Here is a 27709-nt window from a genome sequence, read left to right on the forward strand (position 1 = left end):
TCAATAGATGCTGAAAAAGCATTTGACAAAATCCAACATCCGTTTTAGATAAAAACACTTCAAAAGGTAGGAAATGAAGGAAACTTCCTCAATATGATAAAGAGCATATATGAAAAACCCACAGCCAGCATAGCACTCAATGGTGAGAGACTGAAAGCCTTCCCTCTAAGATCAGGAACAAGACAAGGATGCCCGCTGTCACCACTGTTATTCAACATTGTGCTGGAAGTTCTAGCCAGGGCAATCTGGCAAGACAAAGTAATATAAGGCATCCAAATTGGAAAAGAACAAGTAAAACTGTCATTGTTTGCAGATGATATGATCTTATATCTGGAAAACCCTGAGAAATCGACGATACAGCTACTAGAGCTAATAAACAAATTTAGCAAAGTAGCGGGATACAAGGTTAATGCACATAAGTCAGTAATGTTTCTATATGCTAGAAATGAACAAACTGAAGAGACACTCAAGAAAAAGATACCATTTTCAATAGCAACTAAAAAAATCAAGTACCTAGGAATAAACTTAACCAAAGATGTAAAAGACCTATACAAAGAAAACTACATCACTCTACTAAAAGAAATAGAAGGGGACCTTAAAAGATGGAAAAATATTCCATGTTCATGGATAGGAAGGCTAAATGTCATTAAGATGTCAATTCTACCCAAACTCATCTACAGATTCAATGCAATCCCAATCAAAATTCCATCAACCTACTTTGCAGACTTGGAAAAGCTAGTTATCAAATTTATTTGGAAAGGGAAGATGCCTCGAATTGCTAAAGACACTCTAAAAAAGAAAAACGAAGTGGGAGGATTTACATTCCCTGACTTTGAAGCTTATTATAAAGCCACAGTTGCCAAAACAGCATGGTACTGGCACAAAGATAGACATATAGATCAATGGAATCGAACTAAGAATTCAGAGATAGACCCTCAGATCTATGGCCGACTGATCTTTGATAAGGCCCCCAAAGTCACTGAACTGAGTCATAATGGTCTTTTCAACAAATGGGGCTGGGAGAGTTGGATATCCATATTCAAAAGAATGAAAGAGGACCCCTACCTCACACCCTACACAAAAATTAACTCAAATTGGACGAAAGATCTCAATATAAAAGAAGGTACCATAAAACTCCTAGAAGATAATGTAGGAAAACATCTTCAAGACCTTGTATTAGGCTGCCACATCCTAGACTTTACACCCAAGGCACAAGCAACAAAAGAAAAATAGATAAATGGGAACTCCTCAAGCTTAGAAGTTTCTGTACCTCAAAGGAATTTCTCAAAAAGGTAAAGAGGCAGCCAACTCAATGGGAAAAAATTTTTGGAAACCATGTATCTGACAAAAGACTGATATCTTGCATATATAAAGAAATCCTACAACTCAATGACAATAGTACAGACAGCCCAATTATAAAATGGGCAAAGATATGAAAAGACAGTTCTCTGAAGAGGAAATACAAATCGCCAAGAAACACATGAAAATATGTTCAGCTTCACTAGCTATTAGAGAGATGCAAATTAAGACCACAATGAGATACCATCTCACACCGATTAGAATGGCTGCCATTAACAAACAGGAAACTACAAATGCTGGAGAGGATGTGGAGAAATTGGAACTCTTATTCATTGTTGGTGGGACTGTATAATGGTTCAGCCACTATGGAAGTCAGTCTGGCAGTTCCTTAGAAAACTAGATATAGAGTTACCATTCGATCCAGTGATTGCACTTCTTGGTATATACCCGGAAGATCGGAAAGCAGTGACACGAACAGATATCTGCACGCCAATGTTCATAGCAGCATTATTCACAATTGCCAAGAGATGGAAACAACCCAAATGTCCCTCAACAGATGAGTGGATAAATAAAATGTGGTATATACACACGATGGAATACTACACGGCAGTAAGAAGGAACGATCTCGTGAAACATATGACAACATGGATGAACCTTGAAGACATAATGCTGAGTGAAATAAGCCAGGCACTAAAAGAGAAATATTATATGCTACCACTAATGTGAACTTTGAAAAATGTAAAACAAATGGTTTATAATGTAGAATGTAGGGGAACTAGCGATAGAGAGCAATTACGGAAGGGGGAACAATAATCCAAGAAGAACAGATAAGCTATTTAACGTTCTGGGGATGCCCAGGAATGACTATGGTCTGTTAATTTCTGATGGATATAGTAGGAACAAGTTCACAGAAATGCTGTTATTTCAGGTAACTTTCTTGGCGTAAAGTAGGAACAGGTTGGAAGTAAAGCAGTTATCTTAGGTTAGTTGTCTTTTTCTTACTCCCTTGTTATGGTCTCTTTGAAATGTTCTTTTATTGTATTTTTTTTTCTTCTTCTTCATACAGTTGATTAAAAAAAGAAAAAAAAAAGGTAAAAAATAAAGCGGGGGCGGAATATGTAGTGCCCCCTTAAGGAGCCTGTGGAGAATGCAGGGGTATTGGCCTACCCCACCTCAATCGTTGCTAACATGACCACAAACATAGGGGACTGGTGGTTTGATGGGTTGAGCCCTCTACCATAGGTTTTACCCTTGGGAAGACGGTTGCTGCACAGGAGAGGCTAGGCCTCCCTATATTTGTGCCTAAGAGCCTCCTCCCGAATGCCTCTTTGTTGCTAAGATGTGGCCCTCTCTCTCTAGCTAAGCCAACTTGAAAGGTGAAATCACTGCCCTCCCCCCTACGTGGGATCAGACACCCAGGGGAGTGAATCTCCCTGGCAACGTGGAATATGACTCCCAGGTAGGAATGTAGACCTGGCATCGTGGGACGGAGAACATCTTCTTGACCAAAAGGGGGATGTGAAAGGAAATGAAATAAGCTTCAGTGGCAGAGAGATTCCAAAAGGAGCCGAGAGTTCACTCTGGTGGGCAGTCTTACGCACACTTTAGACAACCCTTTTTAGGTTCTAAAGAATTGGGGTAGCTGGTGGTGGATACCTGAAGCTATCAAACTACAACCCAGAACCCATGAATCTCGAAGACAATTGTATAAAAATGTAGCTTATGAGGGGTGACAATGGGATTGGGAAAGCCATAAGGAGCACACTCCACTTTGTCTAGTTTATGGATGGATGAGTAGAAAAATAGGGGAAGGAAACAAACAGACAAAGGTACCCAGTGTTCTTTTTTACTTCAATTGCTCTTTTTCACTCTAATTATTATTCTTGTTATTTTTGTGTGTGTGCTAATGAAGGTGTCAGGGATTGATTTAGGTGATGAATGTACAACTATGTAATGGTACTGTGAACAATCAAATGTACGATTTGTTTTGTAAAAAAAAACAAAAACAAAAACAAACAACCAAAAGGATATGTAAGTGCAAATGTTGAAAAATTAATTTCGGTGATGAACGCACAACTATATAATGGTACTGTGAACAAATGAATGTACGCTTTGTATGACTGTATGGTATGTGAATGTATCTCAATAAAAATGAATTAAAAAAAAAAAAGTTTGTGGAGAGCAGAGATAGTGGAAATGAGATAAGAAAGGATGCCAGAATTACAAAAGAATTTATCATTTACACAGGCTCACTGTTATGTTGCATATGCATGCATATCATGTTTACAAAGTAGCTATTATTAGTTAATATATAGCAAGTTTTTAATTAGGGGCAAGAGACAAAGCAGGAAGAAGTATCATAGGTTACAGAATATATCTGTCTCTATCATAGGTTAGAGAAAGAGAGCTTCTAAGCCAGACCAGCATACCCCTATTTCTGGTGGGGGGTGTGGGGGGGTGCTGAGGGGTGGGGTAGAGGGGTAGGGGAAGTCATAGAAAATGGGAAATTGGCAGCATGTGGGACAAGAAACTTTCTTTTCTATATTTCTTTACATGGAGAGTGAGAATTATGACTAACATACTTTGAAGGAATTAAACATTTAGCTCCAGATTCTGGAGATGCTAGAATCAACTGTAAGTTCTAGAAAGCCTGAAGCTCAGGGGTAAGTGAAGGTGCCACATATGAAAACCATTGGAAAAGAGAGAAAGAGAGAAAGGGAGAAGGAGATAAGGAGGGAGGGAAGGAGGGAAGGAAGGAAGATAAGAGGGAGGGAGAGAGGAAGGGAGGGAGGAATCGATGATGAGAGGAAGGGAGGAAGGGAGGAAGGAAACAGAAAAATCCAACCCACTCCCTTCAGTGACCATGAGAGAAGTGAAGGACATTCACACCTGGCGTTCTGCTGGCAAGGGCAATATATGAAAGCACACTCACTGTTTTAGAACATACTAACTTCATTCATTTAAATAACCTTGTGGTGAAAGTACTGTCAAAGCTCTCTAGGAAGCCAAGGTGATTCCCTACTTCAGGCTCACCCAGCAGTGGCAAAAGATGGGGAATGAGGCAGCAAAATCTCATGAAGTTAATTATCTGGGTAAGAACCAGCACTGGCCCAGCACCCTGCACACACTGGAATTTCAATAAACATATATTGATTGACTTTCTCATGGTAGATTATCTACGAGCATTCAGGCCCCCATTATTTCACAAATAGACCATGTCAATTGCCACCTACCTGGGTTTACCTGCCTCCAACTTTCCACTACTCCCAGTCTGTTATTATGACATGGCCTGATTAAACCGTCTCAAACCATTAATGGGTGTTCAGTAAACATTATGCTGAAGACATAATCCAGGCCACTATTTCTATAAAAGCATTCTTTAGGTATAAAAACAATAATTCTTACAACATACTAGCTGGTATTAAAAGCAAAAGAGGTGGAATGCTATACCACATTATTTCTCAGCTATTTTTTAATGACTGGTTCATATATTTCTCATATGGTTTATTTTCTTTTCCCTAAACATAAATCAAGTTTATCACTAATAACAATCTTTCTCTTACATATCCCCCCTCTATATTAAAGCACCTTGAAAGCTATAATTTCATTTAGTAATTAAAACAATCATTAGAAATGTGGACACTCCAAGCAAGAGAATTGTCCAGCATCACACATGACTAAGTGGAGAAGCTGTTCCTGCCTCCTTGCCAATAACATTTACACAACATAAAAACTGCAAAATTTCAAGGGAAAAATATCGTCCGTACTAGTCCACGTACCTAACACATTCGTTTCCTGCCAACAATAGGGAAACACTTGCCAGAAACGGCTCTACATTATCTTCTAGTTGCTAAAGAACATTCTCAAAAGTTTCTAATTCATCACCTTCAATTCTACTGCCATTGCAACATGAGTAGCTTTTTATTTCCAAACAAAAAACAAAATATCCCAAGAGTCATGTTTATTAACACCACACAAAACCTTATTTGGACCCTGAATGCAATGAGATCCAATTAATGGCCCATCTGCTAAACAGGATGGCTTAAAAAGAGCTCCCTCTTTCCCTCACTAGAGTCACAGACTTTCAGAAGAGGAAGAGTCATTGCTATCAAAATTAACAATGTAAGGCTCTCCACTTAATGGCTTTAACAACTACAGTTTACCGCATGGGTCATAAACATGAACAATGATCCCACTGCTTTCTTTTTGATAACAATATGGTTAAAGCCAGTCCTTCAAATTATAATTGATAATGATTATGGCTTTATTATTCCATTGGTGTATTCAGTTTGGTACCAAATAAAACAATGCAAAATTGTTGTGTTCCAACTAACTTTCTTACTTAGAATCAATATCTCAGTAACCGTAAAAGGAATTTTCACAGAAAGTTAAATATGTTGGGAAAAATCTCTTTGAAAACACTATTTTTAGCACTCCCTCACACATCATTATTTGTTTCTTAAAACCCTTTTTAAAAAAAAAAATAAAGAACTTTATTTTTTAGCAAAGAAATTCATTCCCATTGTATAAAATTTGGAAAATATGCATAGTCTCACAACTTGGGAGAAAATAGTGTAATGAACTTTTGGCTTACTTCATTTAGTCATATTTTCTGTGTATACATGGGTCACATATATAATAGGCATTGATTAATCAATTTGGCTGTGTGGATAGCTATGCAGCTAGGCAGGCAGACAGTGTTTTTTTCCACTCAACATTGTGTCATGAGAATTTCCAACGTCATCAAACAATTTCAGGGAGTTATATTTGATGTTTGTTAATCCACCATTATTTTATCATAATTTAGTCATTCCCTTGTTTTATAATGCTATTCAAATTATAAATGTTATTTATAATATGTTGATTAACATCCTTGTAAACATATATTTTAGTTCTCTTAGATGTATTCCTGAAAATAAATTTACAGTGTCAAAACAAAGTTGTGAATCGTGGAGATTTTTAGATACACATCATCTTCCAGGAGTATTAAAGTAGTTGCAGCAACTTACTTTTCTTATACTAGTGTATGTTAGAGTTTAACTTGTCAGCTTTAAAAAAATTTCTAATTCCTGTTCTATTTGATAGGTCACAATTAATCTTGCTGTTTTCATTTAAAATTTTTAGTATAAATGAGGGTGAATATATTTCTAAGTTAATTACTCTACTGGGTTCTATAGTATTGTCTGCATGTGATAAGAACACTCAATAGCTGATACTGAAAATGTGTATAGCCAGTATCTTCATTTATTCGTTGTGTCAATTACTAATTTCTTCCCTTTATACACATAAGGAGGCAAATCTCATGCTATTCCCAACACAGGGGAAAGAAAGCTTCCTCTCTTCTCCAGGAAAGATACTGCCTTCAAAATAATTTCCAAGAAAAGAGGACAGTTAGGCATTTAACTTTCAAAAGTCCTTTGAATCACCTGACTTTTAGCTGGCTACTGAAACAAACCTCCTCTACCAATTGCCAGTTTGAGATTCTTTTCACTTCCTGTCCACTCTCCCCTTCTACCCTCTACTACCCATCCCAAGGAAATGCCTAAACATATTACTAATCCAAGATGGAAATCTGGAAAGAAAGACAGGCATGACCTGGATTTTGCCACTCCACGAATCTTCAAAAAAAATGAGTTTTTTTTCCCTTAAGCTTATGATCTGTTTAAACTTCCATAATTTCATAATCATGAAAAACCTCTCATTCCAGAAGTCTCTACTACAATTCTCTCTCTCCTCTTAAGAAGTCTGCTTCTTAAAAATTTGGTTTACAAATGTTGTCTCTACTTCTCAACCTCCCTTGCATTCCTTTTGCTTCTTCCACTACTCAGAAATCATTCCCTCTAGGGTTATGTTTTTTGAAAAGTTAAATTGAAATTTAGTCTTTCTATTACCTGATTTTTAAGGAGGACTTGATATGGATGCTTACACCTTTCATCTTAAAACAAGTCTTCATCATTGAATTCTTTAGCACTTCTCTCTCCTGGTGTTTTTCCCTCCTTTCTTGCTGCTGTTTTTCAGTTATCTCCATGGGCAACTTCTCAATTTGCTCTTACCCAGGAATAAGTACACATCCCACTTCCGTTCTCATTTTGCACACACTCACACACTCCTGAATGATATCATGCACAGCCATGGCTTCAAATGTTCAGTTCCAAATAAGCATCTCCATTCCACATTCAGATCCATAAATGCAAGTGCTTAGTTGACACACACATTATCTTGGCTGTCCTAAAACATCTCAAACAAATCTGCTATAGTGCAAATCATTTGTAAGAGCTCAATAAAAATGTCTTCAGTGGATAAGTGAATTAGTAAGTGAATCAATGAAGGATATATTCATATATTGATAAATCTGTTCTGACAACTTCAATTATTCGATCTCACTAAAATCACCTTTTTCCCACTACAAGAAAATACATAAAAAGCCCAAAGAATCAGCACTTTAGAAAAGTATCCTCAATTTCAACTGTCTGATTCCTGTACAGCAAAGGGTTGTTTTATAACTTTACCTGTCTCTTGAAATTTTTGAAGGGTAAAGATGAAAGCACAGCTTCAGATATTTCCAAGGGATACCACCATTTAACAATAACTGTGACTATTCCCCCTTGAACCTCAGTTTCCTCTGAGGTTCAGTAATTTTAGGGGATGGGCTAAATAAGCCCTAGGACTCCTTCCTGTTCTTATATTTTATGTATCTTGGTTGAATACTTCACAGTTCACACAGTTCCTCACCTCGTTAATAATGCATTAGTTGTCACACTTATCAGCCCTCAAGTAAAATAGATCAAAGTTTAGAAACTAGGTGAGGGTATGGGGAGGAGAAGGATTCTTAAGTAAAATCACATTACTCCTGCTTTAGATACCTTCAGTTGTATGGTCCAAAGAGAGAGCATATGTCTTGGAGTAACTTCATGACAAGACCCAGATATTTTTTAGCCTCTATGTAAGTGGCTGCCACTGACTTTATACAGTATAGTAAAATGGCTAGTGGCATGAGAGCAAAAGCTGTTCAAATCTTTAATTTGCCTACAAGTTGCTTGAGGATCTTTGACTGAGCAAACCTGGGAAGGATTCAGATTCTGTATTTTCATCAAGCTCCCAGGTGATGGCAGATGTGAAACTGCTGCTCTGCAGATGGCACTTAGAGTAGTAAGGTTCTAGAGTCACACTGCCATTTACAAACTCTGATTTCTCCAATTATTAGATATGTGGCTGAAGGCTAGGTATTGAATTGATCTGTGCCTCTATGATCTGATCTATAAAATGGAGAAAATAACAATAGCACAGACCTTGTAGATCTCTTATGAAGACAAAATGAGATAATCATATAAAATCCTAACAAAAGAGCCTGGCAAATAATATATGCTTGGTACATGCAATGTTATTTAGCATTGGGTGAGGTTTTTCTTTTTTTCTCAATCTAGTACCAATCTTTTTTCCGACACTTTGGCTATTAAAGCTAATTACAGATTACTTGATAATGCTTCCCAGACACAGTCCTATTCTGCTTCAGTCTCAGTCAAAGAGTACTACATGAAAATAAAACTCTTCTACAAAAAAAACTAAAAAAGAGAAAGAAAAAAAAGAAATGGAAGCTATAGCCAGTGCTTGAAATATGAGACATTAGGTTTAATTTATGATTAACATGGTGAATGTGATAAATCTGCACAAACTACACATCTGTTCATGTCAATTTTTTGCTCAGAAATCTTTAATGGCTCCCTAAGGTCCTTTGGAAAACTCCAGACCACCTGGCCAAACACCCAAGGGCCAAATTACATTTCTGAGATTACTTCCCATCATTACTCTTCACTTATCTCTAGTCAAAGAGAACTATTTGCAGGTTTACATACTTATCCCATGTTTTCCTATACAACTGTTGATTAAGCAATATATATTTTCCCACTGTAAAAAATGTTTTGTTTTTTTTTTATTTTACTTCTCCATATTTGACACATTTTTTTCTTAAATTCTCCAGGAGGGATGGTTACTCAAATAATTTACTCAAGAATGAAACCCAGGTGAGCACATAGCACATTAATAATATCTATCAGTCATTTGTGGAGTGCTTTGCAGTTTAAAAGCTTTCTCCCATTCGTTATATGCCCCATGAGACAGGCACTGTTAACCTGCATTCTGTAAATGAAGACTACACACCTCAGAGTGGCTACATGATTTATCCAAGATCACAGAAATTCACTAAAGCACAAATGATTTGCCATATAATTCTCTTTTACACTTAGATATTCCAAAATAAGTACACAAGTTCTGTGGCAGGCATCTTCTGAAAAGGCCCCCCAATGAGCCTCACCGTCTGTTACCCTCACCCTCTGAAATCCCCTCCCACAGATGGACTGGACTATTAACTTATTTCTAACAAACAGAATATGGCAAAAATGACGAGACGGCACTTCTGAAATTAGGTTTCTAAACATTGTGACTTCTATCTTGCATGCATACCCTTCTTGCGTGCTCACTTTGATGACGCCAGCTGCTCTTATGTGAGCAGTTCTATGGAGAGACTCACAAGCAAGGAACTCAGGGCAGCCTCAAGCCAACAACCAGAGTGGAACTGAGACCTTCAGCCCAACAGCCCGTGAGGAATTGAATCCAGCCAAAAACCACGTGAGTAAACTTAGACGCAGATTCCTCCCCAGTCAAGGCTCAAAATGACTGCAGCCCCAGTCTACAACTTGCTAACAGCTTTGTGAGAGGCTTCAAGTCAGAGGACACAGTTAAGCCACATGCAAATTCCTAACATGCATAAACTGAGAGATGATAAACATTGCTGTTTTAAAGCACTAGGGTTTGGGTAATTTGTTATGCAGCAATAAATAAGTAATACAAGTTACAAATATTGTTATAACCTTATTATTGCCAATCCTTTATGAGAATTTTTTCCTACTGTTGTTTGCAAGACTATAAAAAGAAACTGGAGTCTAATGATAGTGTATACATGTAGATGGACAGATGGATTCATAAACAGATATTTTTTCAATTGTTTCAAAGATTCTTTGGACTAGAAAGTTTCACACATTTCATCCCATGGAAATAACAGGATAAATTAAACTTAAGCCAATATTAAATTAATAACTTTAAAACTTCATCAGTCAGAGTTACTAGTTGAAAGTAGCAGAAACTGAATCTAGCTAATTTAAGAAAAAGGAATTTCTTAGAAGTGTATTGGAAACATGTAGCTCAGTTCTCAGAACTGGCTCATGTCAAGATAGCTCTGGAAGACAATTAGGAGAAACCACAGCAGCAATCTCAGAACAGTTACGATCCACTAAGAGCTCATCGCCTCCACCATCACTAGAGTGGATGGCTTTTCTCTCCTTGACATCACCTGCTCAAGAGTCAAAGTCTTGTGAGAGTGTAGCTGACTGGCTGAGCCTCTCACATGTCCCTCTGTGTAGTGAGGAGGGATGATGTGGCCGATTGACTTCCAGTAGGTAGTCACCAGGAAGTACCCTCCCACCAAGATGCTAATAAAGAGGTGAAAATAAAAACTAGGCACGCAAAAAAAAATTTTGATGACTATCTACTATACTGAAGATTATTGTTTTTTTCAGCATGCATACACATTTTTTTATATTTTATTTTGACCATTTTTTACCTTGTTTTGGCTCCCGATATTTTACTATCTGTATTGTTCTTGATGTGTTTAGAACAAAAATCTTGTTCTAAAATGCCTTATATATCCTTTGAGGATTATTTTCTTTTGTTAGATGGTTCACTTTTTTATTTATTTCTCTAATTTAAAAGGCATATGTAGATCCTTTACAAAGAGTCGCAGTTTCTAGCAGCTGTTGCTCAGAGAAAAAATAGTATTCCAAGTTTCCCCTACATGTAATTATAATTTCACATTGTGCAAATGTCATGAGTCATACATTTTGATTGTTCTAGGCACACACTGTGATGATCCAGGTGTGGAGATGGAAGTCCATCTGGCCAATTAATTCTGCTGTTACCAGAGATGTTTTCCTTTTTTTCCCATCTAAATTTGAGCAAGAAATATCTTGAACCAGATCCAAGAGTCTATGATAGCTCTATAGTTGTTCCAAATGAAGGCAGAAGAAACTACTGTGTTGTTTTCTTTGATCATTTTTAACACACCATTTTCACCAGTAACATAAATATATGGGACAAAAGGAAACCATAATTGTAATCCGTCTTTTAAGACTCATACAAATGCCATATTCATGGTAGTTTTCTGTCTCTGTACAGTAGAAATACTATATTTTAGCTTAAACCAATCAATAAATCAATAAAAATATATTTCCATGACTTAGAACAATTTTCTCAACTAAATTTAAATAATTTAAATATTTCAAAATTTATTTGGTTTTTCATTGGGATTAGTTTGAGTTGGTTTAATTGAATATTACATATGAGTAAACAAATGATATCCATTGACATTGAAGTTTTGTTTTGTTTTGTAAGTAATATTTTACATGGAACAGTAAGATTCTTGGTATTAAAACACAAAACATAAAGAAGAACATATATCATATTATTGTATTTTATAATTTGGAAAATTCTCTATAAATAATCTCACATATACCATATTCTATTTGTAATTGAACCAATATTGTACTACTACCTCTGGAAGTCCTGCCACTTATTTTTTAATAATTTTCATTAGTAAGATGTTCAAAAATGAACACAAAAGCAGCACTAGGACTTTTTAGAGAATTATAAAGTATATGTGTGTATACACACACACACACACACACACACATTTATTTTAGCTAAGGAAATACCACAGTTTATTGAAGACTACAAATATTTTTGTTACAAGTTGAAATGGCATGCCTTCCAGAAATCAAAAGCAACAGCAGGCATGTGCACTGATGCTTTGGAGGTGGTGCACCACTTGAATTCGAAATGGGTAACACAGGGTCAGACACATGGGGGAGAGAGAAATGGGGAACGGCAAGTTCAAAAGCCCAGAAGGTATCCACCAACTCATTTCCCCAAGCCACACAGGCCATGGCCTCAGCTTAGCAGGCTCTCCTCAGTGGTCTGGTTTCTAAAACAAGACTTCAGTGCAAATTTATACACACACACAAACACAGCCCCAGTCAAGGGCCAAATTAGCTCTCAGCTGTCCAGAAATGCTTGTAAGAAGGTGGATATTTTCTTCCAGTGTTGAATCCATGAGACCCATACCAATTGGCTGTTGGAAAGGTGTGGTCGATGCATTCATACTGACATTCACACCATGCTGCTTGGAAGAGGTAGGAGCCACAAGGAACACAGCAGGCCGATACTAGAAGGTGCTAGGGAGGTCCGGGACCCCTGTGTAGTATGGCAGGCTGGTGTAACTGTAGCCAGGAAGTAGCGCCAGGTTCAGGAATGTCTGCTGCATGGTGTGGTGAGTCTGCATCTGGTTCTGTTGGGGTTGGGCAAGATTGTGGCCGAGGCTGGGGAGGAGGCATCCCCACGGCCAAACTTTGTAAGGTCACCAGAATAAATGTTGCTGACCAGGCTACCATCCCTCTCAGTCAGCAGAGTGGTAGGTGTGGGGAATGGGATGCTGTAGTAATCCAGAGGAAATCTTGTCTGAAGCATCTGCAAGTCATCATACCCATACAGCCCTGGAGCCATAATATACAGATTAGGCAACAATGGCGAGATCCCAGGAGGGAGGTTGGGAGGAGCTTTTCCTGAAGTCATAGTAAGGGTGCTTCAAGTTGAGGCTGTGACAGTGGAGTTGCTCCCTAGGCTGAGTCCCTGGCTACTGCCACTATTGAGACTGGAGGAGACACTGACCACTGGGGGAGGTACAGAGACTGTGCTAGATGAGGTGGAGAAAGTGCTGGAGGAAGAATGGAGATTGGCCTCACTCTCCACGCTTGTGTGCAAAAGAGTGGATGTCAAAGTTCGCCCAGAAGATGTTGATGATGAAAGGGTATTCTGCTGAGTAGATAATGTGCTGCTGTGTGGTGTGGTGGTAGTATCTGGAATCTCCTCACTATGGTTCAAGCCACCCAAGGAGGATGAGTGCTGATTGGTTGTTGTCAGTAAGGAAGCTGCAGATACTGCTTCACTGAGAGGAGGGATGCTAGAAGTGGAAGGTGAGTCTGATTTCACTGCAGAGCCTGTAGCACCTTCAATGGATTGTGTGGTTTGTAACTGCATGGCCCACACAGAACCAAAGCCATTCTTTGCCTGAGTCAGGTCCTTTTGGGGTGACAAAGAGATGGAGCTGAGGTACCGCCAAGTCTGTGTGGATCTCTGTTTGTACAGTGGGCCCTGAGCACTATTTTAGGAGGTATAGGTTGTTGACTGAATTGGGCCACTCTGATAACTGGACTCCTGACTCTGGTTAGATGAAACTGTGGATGAAGATTCACTGGCCATGCTGGTATACAGCCTACTTGGAGCCTGGCTGGAAGAGGCGCTCACGGTGGGGGTGGACTCATAATCAGAAAGGACAGGCTCTGATCCAAACTGCAATGCCCCAAACTGCAGGTTTAGCCCTGAGATAGCTGCTGAGCCAGGCATCTCCACAGCCAAAGCAGGAATCTTTGAAGTCAAGGAGGCTTTTTTCTTCTGCTGTTTCAGTTTTTGCTGAGCTGGCTGAGGACTGAAGGACTGGTTGTCTGAAGATCCAAGAGACATCTGTGGAGCCAAGGTGGATTTGCTTGAGAGGAGAAGAGGGAGGTAGAGGTGCAGCTGTGGATGTAGCCACTGCAGGTGGCTTCTCCTGAAGGAACACTTCCATCATGGGTGGAAGATGGGGTAAAGGCCTGGTGCTTTGTAAAGGGGCTGTGCACTGTTGAATCATTTGGGTTCCTCAAATCACACTGCACCAGCAATGGGGATTGTGTGGTCGAGCCCATGTCCCAAGAGGAGGTGGTGGTGCTTCCAGATTGAGAATGCTGAGCTGTCAACTGAGCCAGGGCCTGAGATGGATCCAGATTAGATGAATCATTCTCCATCGAAGATTGTCTTTCCCAACAGAACAGCAAGGTCAATTCTCTTACCAACAGTGATTGTCACATTCTCCGCAGGCAGAGGCAATGAAGACACATTAGAGGCAGTGAAGACCTTGGTCTCAAAGAGATCTTCGTTCCAGTCTTCAGTTCCCCACTCCACTATTGCAGTCCTCCATGCACTCCTCCCATCATCTGGTTCAAAGTGGCCAGTGTTGCTCCATGTACTGCCGCTTCGACTGCCATAGTTATCATCAGTATCGGCTGACTGCATAATCAGGTGGGTTAAAAATTCCCATTCCTTGAGCAGAAAACCTTCCTCCCCACCTACCAGAACCACCTCTGCCTTGGCCACAGCCCCTTCTTCCTCGTTCTGTGCCTCTTCCAGAAGGCCCTCGATTCTTGGTGCCATCTAATCCATTTTCTTGTCCCCAAAACTCTCGTCCATGGCTGGCACCTCTCCCCCATCTTGGTGGCCCACCATGTGATCGACTATAGTCTCTGTCCTGATCTCGATTTTCTTTGCCTTCCTTGTCAGATTCCATCTGGCCATGATCCTTCTGTCCCAAGACTCCCTTCTTCTTTCCAATCATCTCCAGGAATGCAGGTCTGGGTTTCCTTCCAGCAGTACAATGATGGCTCTGTTGACATCTCCATTGCAATCATGTAAAGCAATCACACATTCATCCTGGTTCTTGTCAGTGACACATCAATCATTTTACCTTCTCCTCAAAGTCAGCATCATTATTGTCTGAAATCAGCTGCACAAGTCGAATTTGTCCTGCAGTGGCCTGTGGCTGCAGCTTGTGCTGTGTCTGGTTTTGGTTTTGAGGTTGTTCCCAGTTTCCCCGGGCTTGGTTAGGGCCCACTGATGTCATCATTTATGGTATATACAAACACCAGTATTTACAAGGTAGAATACTCAGTCTCCTCCAAACTGACACCCCGGGGGTATATATTTTAATACATACTAATATATATTTTGCATATTTCCCACATTGAATGTATTCTTCATATTGAATATTTGGTTTGGAATGTTTATTCACAAAGACAATTTTAAAAAAAGGTAAACAATGTATTCTAAGCTTAATGAGAGAATAGCATAATACCAGCTATCTGAGATCAAAGCAACCTATAAGGGAGTTAAGATTTGAGAAGTATTTCAGATTTGAAATCTGTGTCACTATAGTATAGGACTTATTCATCTTGGTCTTTTTAAAAGCTAATTCATTGTGTGTCTATTTCTAGACCTGTCCTACTTTTGCTTTACTGTAATCTATTTTCTGTTCTCCAAGTTTAATAAGCACACAAATTTAGCAAAAGTGGAAATACCATCCCTTACTTTGATTCACTTTCAACCATTATTTCTGAGTAATCTATATGCAAGAGGCATCACAAAAAGCAATGAGCTATGATAATTTCAGACCTATTTATGTTTGCAGTCTCTGGAAGCAATGCCTACACTTCTTTTTTAGATCCAACCTTCTGAGAGTCCAAACAAATCTACAGGAATTATTAATTATCTTCCAAATATTTCCAAAGTATCATAAACACATCTAGATATTCTATAATGAGAATGGTATATGTGATATTTTGCATTTTAAAACATTGAGACCACATTTCTTTCTATGGGCAACCCATAATTTTTCTACAAATACACTGCATTGTATTTGCCTCTTACTTGCTTGTAAAACTGAACATCTCAGTTCTTTTTATTTAAACCACCACAAATTAAAGCCTCTGCAAACTACATGAACATACAGAATATTAAACAAAATAAGGTATTTAATAAGGGTGATTACCTCTAAAATTCTTTAGTGATTCATTAGCCAATCTCCAAAAAATATTTCCCAATAATCCCTATATTTACAGCAGCACTGTAGATTTTAAAAAGAAAAGCATTTCATTGTGCTGACGTTATCTCTGCATAGTAGCCAAATTTTTAACAATGATTTTTAATTGCATTTATTTTATAGATGAATAGTAATAACCTTTAGTGTGCTGCTGAGGATGATGAAAATCCTATCCCAAAGTATATGTCCTTTTTTAATACTAAAAGTGTATTACTTGAATTCTAAACTTTTCTTGATATCATTTTAATTACCAATGATATCCATCTCCTTAAAATATACCATGATTTTACAGAGCTAGCTAATTCTCTCCTGTAAGACATGAGCCATTTCACTGAGAGAAGAGAACTATTTTTCAAGTTTTAAGCTTTTACTGTTTGCCAAAGCAATTTTCACATGTGGCCTCATTCAATCTCACCCTTCCACACAGCGAGATGAAGAAAGAGACTGGGAGGTTAAGTAACTTTTCCAGTGCTACAGAGATAATAAGTGATAGGGTTGAAATTAAATCTTTGGTCCCTGTACAGTAGTCCCACTATAATCTGACCATTTTATAGTGTCATCTCCTTCCATTCCACTGATTTAATTTCTACCACATTCTGCATCTTTAGCAATCATTTTATATAAAACATCCTCATTTCCTCTAAATTTGGACTGTGCCCTATACTTCAATTCCTAGACAGAACAAAAAGTAATGAAGCAAAAAGCACAATGTTATATTTAATCATAGAAAACTTAAATGCATACACTCTGCCTTATAGTTATCTATGGCATATGGAAAATCCTGCTGGTTTCTACAGCAATTGTAATGGTCAGGGTAATGGAGACAATTTGCCCCACAAATGTGATCACATAGGATTTTGCTCTACAAGAATAACAAAGAGCAATTATCTATCAAGTAAAATAAATCAATCAATAAATCTGAGGGGGCTGGTGTTTTTCAAATTGTAGTAAATTAAAATAAAATAGGGACTTAAAACCTGTCATGCTGCCTCAGCACAGAGATCAGTAGTAACATAAGGGGCTTTTGCCCTATTGTTATAACCCAGCATCTTAGACTCTTATATCCCTCAGTGACCACCCCTGACACCTGCTTCTACAGTATAAGCAGCTTCTCCCTCACCTCCTCACTTTCTACCTGGATTTGCACCCCTGCAAAAAAAAGTCAAATACAAATTCCCAGATCACCGAACTCCCCAGTCACCACTCCTGCTTGACCAACCGCTCCAGCTCCACCTCCACCCAAACAACACTATAAAGTAATAGTGTCCACATCCACTCTAACTTGTTCCCTGCCTGTTTGGTTAAGCCTGCACTACCAATGTGTTTCCCCATGTAATCCTGCGGGGTGTGCCACTCCTCTCTGTTCTAGGACCTGGAAGTTGTAATAACTTCTCTTTCACACATCTCTGCTGTCACTCGTCCTTGCCATACCTATCTATATAAAGATCCGTACTCCTTACAACACACAAATGTTTAAAGCTTAACTATATCGTACTTGAATCTGAAAAAGTACTTTTTATATTTTAATTAATTCTACCTCACCTGCTAAATTAAGAATTTCTAGAAGTTGAGTATATTGTATTGATTGTAACAGAAGTGGGTCCTTGTGGTGACAGATGCTAATTCCTAAACACCTCTAGATAAAATTCACAGAGAATTAATGGATCACTGAAGCTTCCTGTTTCCTTAAGCAAAGTTAAAACTTCACTGGTAGAAGCATACTAGGAATAAGAATATCATAACAATTCTGAACCAGAAGAAAAATCTGGTCCATTTTTTTAGTTTTTCTAATTCAGTACAGCTCATTTTATTTTTAATTCATTATTCCAAAAATAATGATTGTGTGTGTGTGAGAGAGAGAGAGAGAGTGAGAGAGAGAGAGACAGACAGAGACAGAGAGAGAGAGAGAGGATGATTTTGTATTTACCCAGATCTATTTTGGTAAAAACAGATATTGCATCGTAATCAATGTAATCTTTCAAAATTTCTCTTCAGATAATGTGCTATAGGGAGTTCTTTCTCTTTAACAATACCCTTCAATGGCTAAGCTCAAACACAGCTGGGAATATCTGAAATAAAAACAAGTAATCTTATCAAAAGTGATGTTAAGAGATTAAATCAACAGAATACATTACACAGTACAATCTATATTAAGTTTTAGATGACTAGCTTTTACCTATACAGTTTCAATTAGAAACATCCATTTGTCTGCCTTGCAAATACTATCATTTTATCCCTTCTTCTAAGCAACAGTGGAAAATTTGAGGGCCATTCACTGTTATTCTCAAGTCTCCAATGCATGGTTGAATCTAGGAAATACTCCCAAATTTCCTTTCGTTATAGCCCCAGTCAATTCTTCCCCTTTCTTGAGGTCTAGTCCTGGCTTATGTTCCTTCTCAGAGAAGTTGTGAACTTTCTACTTGCTAACCTCCAGAGGCTTCTGGTAACTGAGCAGTCTGGGGTCCTCTCTGATCAACTCCACTGGAGGCTACAAAACACAGAAGCAGCAGACTTGCAGAAGCCCTCACCACTGGAGTTCCTGCCTCTTTTTATGGCAGTCATATTTTTCCTTTGTCTCTACTTTTTTTTCTCAACCAGATTTACTTTCCCTCCATGATGGTCTTCCATCAGCCTTTCTGCTCATTTGATTCTCCTTATAGCACATCTTCATATTAGTCTCCTTACAAAGATAAAATCTATATGAGATTAAAATATTCCTTTTCAGGATGAAAATATACTTCCTAAAACTATTTAAAAAAAAATTTTCATTTTTAAGTAGGTTAAATAATTTATTGCATACTATTAACTAATCATAATCACATTGAATATATTATTTTTAAACATTTATTTTTAAGTAGGTTATATACTGTACAGTATGCATACTATTCACTCTATTAATTATAACTTGTGATTAGTTAAATGCTAGTTAATGGGCAGAATTAGTATTTAATCCCCATGTGGGTTCTTAAGTTTCAGCATGTGCCATGGACAAATGTTATACACTAATTCAGGTAGAAAACTGTGTAATGATCAGTGATAAAGTGGTATAAACATATCTTCAGTTACTAGCAAAACAGATCAAAGTACAAGCTCAAATTCCTGTGAGTTGGCAGCAGTATCTTCATATAAGTAAAAGAGGTGGGACAGAAAAATCACATCTCAAAATGTGATCACTGAGAATTTGAAATGCAAGGGAAAAAAAGTTCATTTTTCCTCACATTTCAAGGTTACATTTTAATATCAGAGTTAGTTAATAGACATAAATATATTTATCTTTTTAAAATTTTATTTCTGGAATAATCTCAACCTTCTAAAAAGTTGCAAACATAATTAAAAAATAATAACACAGAGAACTCCAATATCCCCTACCAAGAGCTCTAGGCTTTTAACATTGTGTCACATTTGTTATATCAATCCATCTGCTATCTATTTATCTATCTATCTTCTAAACATTTCAAAGTAGGTTACATACATCATACTCCTTTACCATTTAATATTTCCATGTATAATTCTGAAGAACAAGGATATTTACTTATGTAACCACACTAAATACAGTTTTCAAGTTCAAGAAATTTAACATTAATATAAAACATATAGTCTATATTCCCAGTTTTTTCGGCTGCTTCAATAATGTCCATTTGGGCATTTTCTCCTCCATGATGAGATCTACCCCAGGATCATGTATTGCATTTAACTGTCATTGTCTGGTTAATCACTCTTTCTCTCTTTTTAATAGCAGTAACATAAATACAACATAAAACTTCATGTCTCAGTCATTCCCGAGGACACAATTCAGTAGCATTAATCACACACACAATGCCATGCTACCGTCACCATCACCAAGCTTTCTACCACCCCAAACAAAAACCCTGCAACCCTTATGCCTTAAGTCCCCACCCCAACCCTGAACCTGTAACCTAGCTTCCATCTCTATTATTTTTCCTTTGTCTCTACTTTCTTCTCTCAGCCAGGTTTAATTTCCCTCCCTGATGGTTTTCCAGCAGCCTTTCTACTCATTTGATCCTCCTTATAGCACACCTTTATATTAGTCTCCTTACATAGATAAAATCTATTTGAGATGAAAATATTCCTTTTCAGGATGAAAATATACTTCATAAAACTATTTAAATAAAAATTTTCGTTTTTAAGTAGGTTAAATAATTTATTGCATATTATTAACTAATCATAATCACATTGAATTTTTCCAGCACCATTTCTTGAAGAGACTATTCCTTCCCCATTGAGTAGACTTGGTCCCCTTGTCAAAAATCTAATGACCTTATATGCATGAGTTTATTTCTACACTCAATTCTATCCTATCAGTCTATATGTCTGTCTTTTTATCAGTACCATGATCCTTTGATTACAGATATGTAAGAAGTTTTGAAATTGGGAACTACGAGTCCTCTAATTTTGTTTTTTCCTTTTCAAGATGGTTTTGGCTATTGGAGGCCACTGTCCCTTCCATATGAATTTCATGAAATGTTTTTCCTTTTCTGCAAAGAAGTCTGTTGGAATTTTGATTAGGATGGCAATGAATCTGTAAATTCCTTTGGGCAAAACTGACATCTTAACAATAGTAATTATTCCAGTCCTTAAGCATGAATATATTTTCATTTAGTTAAGTCTCCTTTAATTTATTTCAGGATGATTTGTAGGTTTTCACATACAAATCCTTTACATATTGGTTAAATTCATTCCTAGATATGTTATTCTTGCAGATGGTATTATAAATGGAAATGTTTTCTTGACTTTCCTTTCAGAATGTTCATTGCCAGTTTATAGAAACACCTCTGATTTTTGTTTGTTGAACTTGTACCCTGCAACTTTGCTGAATCTATTAGCTCTATTAGCTTTCTTGTAGGTTCATTGGGGTTTTCTATATATTGGATCATGTCATCTGTGACCACGGAAAGTTTTACTTTTCACTTTCCAAATTGCGTGTCCTTTATTTCTTTTACTTGTACAGTTGGCTCTGGCTTGAACTTCCAGTTAAATGCTTAATAGCAGTGGTAAATGCAGGCATCTTTATCTTGTTTCTCACCTTATGGGGGAAAGCTTTCAGTCTTTCACTGTTGAACATGATATTAGCTGTGGGTTTTTCATATGTGTCCTTTATCATGTTGATGAGGTTCTCTTCTATTCCTAGTTTTCTGATTGTTTTTATCAAAAAAGGGTGCTGGATTTTGTAAAAAACATTTTCTCAACAATTGAGACAATCATGGTTTCTTTTTTAAATTTTATTAATATGGTCTATTACACTTTTTTTTATGTTGAATCACCTGGCATACCTGCATTAATCCTACTTAGTCAAAATGTATAATCCCTTTAATGTGCTGTTCAATTCTGTTCACTAGGAGTTTATTGAAGATTATAGCATCTATATTCATAAAAGATTTTGATCTACAATTTTTTTCTTGTGATGTACTTTTTCTTTTTGGCTTTGGTATTAGGATGATGCTGGTCTCAGAGAAAGAATTAGGAAGTATCCTCTCCCCTTCTGTTTATTTTGGAAGAGTTTAATAATCATTGTTGTTCATTCTTCTTTGTGTCTTTGGTAAAATTCACCAGTGTAGCCAGCTGGACCCAGATTACCCATTGTGGAAAGGTTTTAAATTATTGATTCAGTCTCTTTACTGGTTATTGTCCTGTTGAGATCTTCTGTTTTTCCTTGAGTCCATTTAGGTGGTTTCTGTGTTTACAGGAATTTGTTCAAGCCATCAAGGTTATCTAATTTGTGTGCACATATTATTCACAATGACCTCTGTATTAGTTAGGTTCTCTAGGGAAACAGAATCTATAAGATTTATAGAAGTATCTCACAAAACTATAGGTATGCACGAGTCCAAATGCTGTAGGGCAGGCAGCAAACTGGCAACTCCAATAAAGGTGTTCGATGAACTCCTCAGGCAGCAAACTGGCAACTTTGACGAACTCCTCAGGAAACACTTCACTGGTTAGCCAAAGAAGAAGTGAAGGTCATCTATCCGTCTTGCTTAAAAGTCTTCAACTGATTGGATTAAATCCAGCTGATTGCATTCTCTCATTGTGGAAGACACGCCCATCGTTGACATAATCAGTCACAGCTGCAACCAGTTGACTGCTGATTTAATAAACCAGCCTTCTGGTTTATTAAGCAACCACAAATGTCCTTGCAGTAATGGTTAGGCCAGTGCTTGCCTGACCAGACACCTGGGTACCATCACTTGGCAGAGTTGACATATGAACCTAACCATCACAACCCCCTTATAATTCTTTTAATTTCTGTAATGTCAGTAGTAATGCCCTGCCTTTCATTCTGATATTTATTATTTGCATCTTCTTCTTTTTTTTTTTTTTTTTAGGTCTAGCTAAAAGTTTGTCAATTTTATTCAGTTTTTGAAAGAATTAACTTTTGGTTTTGTTGATTCTATTGTTTTTCTATTTTCTATTATTTATCTCAACTCTGGTCTTTATTATTTCCTTCCATCTGCTCACTTTGGGTTTGATGTGCTCTTCTTTTTCTAGTTCCTCCAGATGGGAGGTTCAATCAGGTTACGTGTAATTGAGATCTTTCTTCTTTTATAACATAAGCATTTTCAGCTATAAATTTCCCTCCGCATCTGCCTTTGCTACATCCCATAAGTTTTGGTATGTTCTCTTTTAATTTTCATTTGTCTCAAGATATTTCTCAATTTCCCTGCAATTCCTTCATAGACCCACTGTTTGTTTAAGAATGTGTTTCTCAATTTTCACATGTTCATGAGTTTTCCAGTTCTCCCTCCTATATTGATTTCTAACTTCATCCCATTGGGGTAAGAGATGATACTCTGTATAATTTCAATCTTTTAAAATTTATTGAGACTTGGTTTGTGGCCTAACATATGGTCTATCCTGGAGAATGATCTGGGTGGGCTTGAGAAGAATGTATGTTTTGCTGTTATTGGATGAATCATTCTATATTTCTGTTAGGTCTAGTTGGTTTATATATTGTCCAAGTCTTATATTTCCTTATTGTTCTTCTGTCTAAATGTTCTATCAATTAATTTAGAACAATCTATTTCTCACTTCACATCTGCCAATGTTTTCTTCATAGATTTTGGGCTCTGTTGGTAGGTGCATATATGTTTCTAATTGTTATATATTGTTGATGAATTAACACTTTTTTCAATATATAGTGTTGTTCTTTGCCTCTTTTAACAATTTTTTACTCAAAGTCTATTTGGTCTGATATTATATAGACACCTCTTTCTTTTCTTTTCTTTTCTTTTTTTTTGATACTATATGCATAGAATATTTTTTTTTTTTTCATCTTTTCACTTTCATCCTGCTAGATCCTTTGAATTTAAGGTGAGTCTTGTTAGACAGTATACTGTTAAGTCAGGTTTCTTTTATCCATTCTGCCAAACTCTGCCTTTTGACTGCAGGATTTAACCCATTTATATTTAAAGTAACTACTGATAATGCAGAACTTACTTTTTGGATTTTGTAAGTCTTTATGCACTTTTTTCTCTCAATTCTTCCATTACTATCTTCTTTCATATTTAGGTGATGCTTTGTAGCAAACCCTTTAGAATCCTTTCTCATTAATTTCTGTGTATATTTTTCAGATATTTCTTCATGGTCACCATCATTTCCTCTTTCTTTGCATGCCTTGTAATCTTTTGTTGCACTGTGGATATTTTATTATTTTAATGTACCTCTGTAATTTAGTCACTGATGAAGTTGTTTCTTAAGCTAGTATCCAGCTAGTGTTATGACTGAGATTTCTTTGAATGACAGGTGCTAACAAAGAAAATAATAATAACATTAATAATAATAATAATAAAAGAAATGCCTTTCCCAGTCTTTTAAGATTGGCTAGAGGACTGCTCTCCTTCAGAGTAGTTAATCTAACAATCAAACTAAAGAACAAGGTCCTCCCGATCTTTTCTGGGTAGGCATCTTATACTGGACACACATACTTGGCTTTAGGAATTCCCCCATTTACTAGGATCTGAATGCCCCTTTTGCCCTAGGAAACAGTCTTTCCTCAGGATCCCAGGTGCTATGTTGTATGTCTTAAAGTCAGTAATCCTTTGTCTCAAGGTAGATGAGATCTAATTGTTTTCTTACAGCATGTTAGCTTCCTTCCTTCTTATTCAATATTTTTTATTCCTTATGTATTTTTTATTTGCTTTAAGAATAGAAAATTGCCTGCTCATTTAGTAGGCCATTTATATTAGTAAGCAGAATTGTTTGCCAAGCTTTCATTAAAGCAAGCATAATTCACTTCAATCAATTTCTTCATTTTTATTTCCAATGTTAATTTGATCCAATTTGCATTCTTTGCTGGGACCGTAATTTTGGCCGCATTCACTGGGTAGACAAGAAGACTACAACAGAAATTAATACCTATGAAAAAAACTTTGTTTATTTTTAGTACTATCTGCCCTTGAAAATGACAATGACTTTTGAACTAAAAAGAGATACCTGTTTTGCCTATATATTATTACAAGTAAAAGCTTATCAACATCTAAGAATACCACAAATTATTATTTTTAATAATCCACCAAATAAATAAAAGGATATTATTTTCTCCTTGAAATCCAAATACATTATTCTAGTCTTGAAGGTCAAGAAATACAAGCAATGAATTCAAACAGGTAACTCTGAGATCAGCCTTTGCTCATGTTCCTCAAGTTCCTTTACTTATGCCAATGATATGAAATAACCCATGAATGGGAAATAATATAGACCAATACCCATGTAACTATGTAACTCCCATACGATTAGAAACTTGGGAAAATGCCAAAGGGATCAAGGCACAGAATATAGGTCTCACCCTTGATCTTTTCCCCACAAGACCCAGGTACATATATCCTCTACTAAAACAGACACACACATGTCTCTATTGAACTGATGCTGATGGGATTATACAGAGCCCATGGAAAGCAAGAGTCACTCTGATAAAGATTAAGTAGCCTAGGACTTTCATAGGACATTTGGATTCAAACTGTTTTGGTTAATGATATTTTAAGAAACAACTAAAAATCACCTTCCAGAGACTGCTCTTAAGCTCTCACTTTGGCTCCAAATACTGAATAGGAAACTTTAAGATCAACAGAGGAGGAGGCAGGGGCGGAGGATGGAGCCGGGGAGGGGCCCGGCTCCCGGGCTGAGGCCGAGGCCTGGCAGTCCCCGGGATGAGCTCCGGGGCGGGCGGCGGGCTGCGAAGCCGGGGCAGGAGCTCGGAGCTCCAGGTTACCACCAAAGAACGTGATTTTGGTTTAGGGGCTCCAGTTTCTGAAGCTGAAAAATACCAGAATAATGCCCAACTAGAACAAGAAGTGAAAAACCAAGATAGATTCATCGATACATTGAAATTACAGGCATTTGAATACCTTGGTGATAGAAAAAGGCTCTTTCTGCCCTTTTCTTCATCCATTGATGGGTTGATAGTGGACTGGGAAAGAAAGCTGTGGTCCTCCACGTTAGTCAGCAAATACTTGATTGATTTGGTATTTAGCTTAGTCAAATTGAAGCTCTCAAACAGACAAATCATGGCTTGGAAGAATACGTTAGGAAACTTTTGGATAGTAAGGAGGTGGTAAGCAGTCACATAGACAATTTAACCAGCCACAATGAGCATCTTTGTAAGGAATTGATTAAAATTGACCAACTAGCAGAGCAACTAGAGAAAGACAAAAATGTTGTGGTGAATACTGCTGACAAGGAACTTGAAGAAGCAAAGGTATTGGATTTACCACTGATCAGGATTTTTAAATTTATTTTTAAAATCATGTAATTATTAAATGCAGTGGAAAAGTAACATTATCATTTATAATCATTTGAAAGCCTTTTAGATATGGTATTATATTTAAATGTCTGTTCTAAGGGTTAAATTATACTGTATACCACATTTCTCTAAAAAAATTTTGTTCAAAAATTTCCTAGTAGGTAGTCATTGCAACTTTGTTCAAAAAATTTCCTAAGTAATAGATAATTATTGTAAAAACTACAAGCAACATTTATGTCCTGTATATAGAACCTTTATTTCCTTCTCCAATATTCTGTTTGTGGAAATATCTACAAACAAATAGATGCATATATCCCCATCCTTTAAAATTTTTTTACAAAAGTTTTACGTTTCTATGTAGGCAAATTTTTCCCTCTTTACTGATTTCTGAGTTTTGATTCTTATGTTTAGGAAGGCCTTCTCACCTCAAAACTATAAAAATATTTTCAAGTTTTCTTTTAAAATTTTTATAGCTTTTTAATTTTGTTTTCTAATATGGAATTTCTTTTTGATCAAAATGAGGTAGCATTGACTAGTTCATCTTTCTCCCAGTGATTCCAAGTTCTATTTTAGCAGATATTAAATTTCCCTATGTGCGTGGATATGTTTCTGAACTCTGTTTAGTTTTATTGATTCATTTGCCACCTTCTGTATTGTTACCATGTTGTTTCAATTACGGTAACTTTATGGTATTTTGGTACACATTTTATTTCTTTGAGTTTTAGTGCTCTGCCATGAAATTTGGAAACTAGGAATTTAAACACAATTATAAAATGAAGACAATTTCTTTTCTTTTTGCTTCCTTGTCACTTATAAGCAAAATGAAGAATATGTTTGAAGGCCAAAAAACAACCTTTTGAGTTTTTAAATGATAATGTGTGAATGTGTTTATTCATCTGGGCTTTATTAATCATCAAATTAGTAGATTGTGTCTGTAATAAGGTAGTTTCCCAAAGCTAATTATTGCTGTGTTATTTATTTTTTTTGGTTTAGTTTTGTTGAGATATGTTCACATGCCCTGCAGTCAACCACAGTGTACAGTCAGTTGTTCACAGTGCCATCATATATTTATGCATTCATAACCAAGGTGAATTTTTGAACATTTTCCTTACTACAAAAAATAATAAAATTAAAATTAAAAAATAATAAAAATATAAAAACAAGAATAAAGGTACAGGTAGAGAAGGGTACTCCAAAATCCCATCCCCCTCATCCCCCCTATTATTGATTTGGTTTTTGTCCCCATTTTTCTGCTCATCTGTCCGTGTACTGGATGAAGGGAGTGTGAGCCACAAGGTTTTCACAATCTATGTGTTATTTCTTAAACATTCTTTTAATGTATTTAATCCAATAAATGATCTGGTTGAGAGTATTAGTGTTAGTAAGGGTATTATTTGTTACAGTAATTTGAATATATGAGCGCAGCTGATGAACTCTAGGATGATATGTGTATATATTTAGTAAACCTCACTGCTTTAGACTGAAAATACTGAAAATTCTGAATACTGGAATGTTTAAATCCATGAAGTTACTCCAGTGTAAGGACATAGGATTCTCTAACAGTATTGCCTGGAGGAGATCCTTCGGAGAACTACTTCAGAGAGTAGATAAGAGTGATTTGTTTTTTTGTTTGTTTTTAAACTTTTTATTTGGAAATAATTTCAAACTTACAGGACAGTTGCAAAAATAATACAAAACCCATCAGTGAACTGAAACATGCCCCCATTTAGATACCCAGGTCCACCAACTTTTAAGATTTTGCCATATTTGCCATATCATTCTTTATATCCATCTGTCTATCTATCTATCTAGCTAGCTATATTCTAAGCATACGAGAGAAGGTTGTATACACAATTTCT

General features: G+C 36.8%; 1 protein-coding gene and 1 pseudogene across 7 annotated transcripts in view; both read right to left on the minus strand.

Moving 5' to 3' along the window:
* Positions 1-27709, minus strand: part of LINGO2 (leucine rich repeat and Ig domain containing 2) — a 1372285-nt gene that overhangs the window by 1270813 nt on the left and 73763 nt on the right. The window lies entirely within an intron of this gene.
* Positions 12396-15121, minus strand: LOC119504917 (annotated as a pseudogene).

This window comes from Choloepus didactylus, chromosome 10 (assembly GCF_015220235.1).
Source record: "Choloepus didactylus isolate mChoDid1 chromosome 10, mChoDid1.pri, whole genome shotgun sequence".
Taxonomy (NCBI): Eukaryota; Metazoa; Chordata; class Mammalia; order Pilosa; family Megalonychidae; genus Choloepus; species Choloepus didactylus.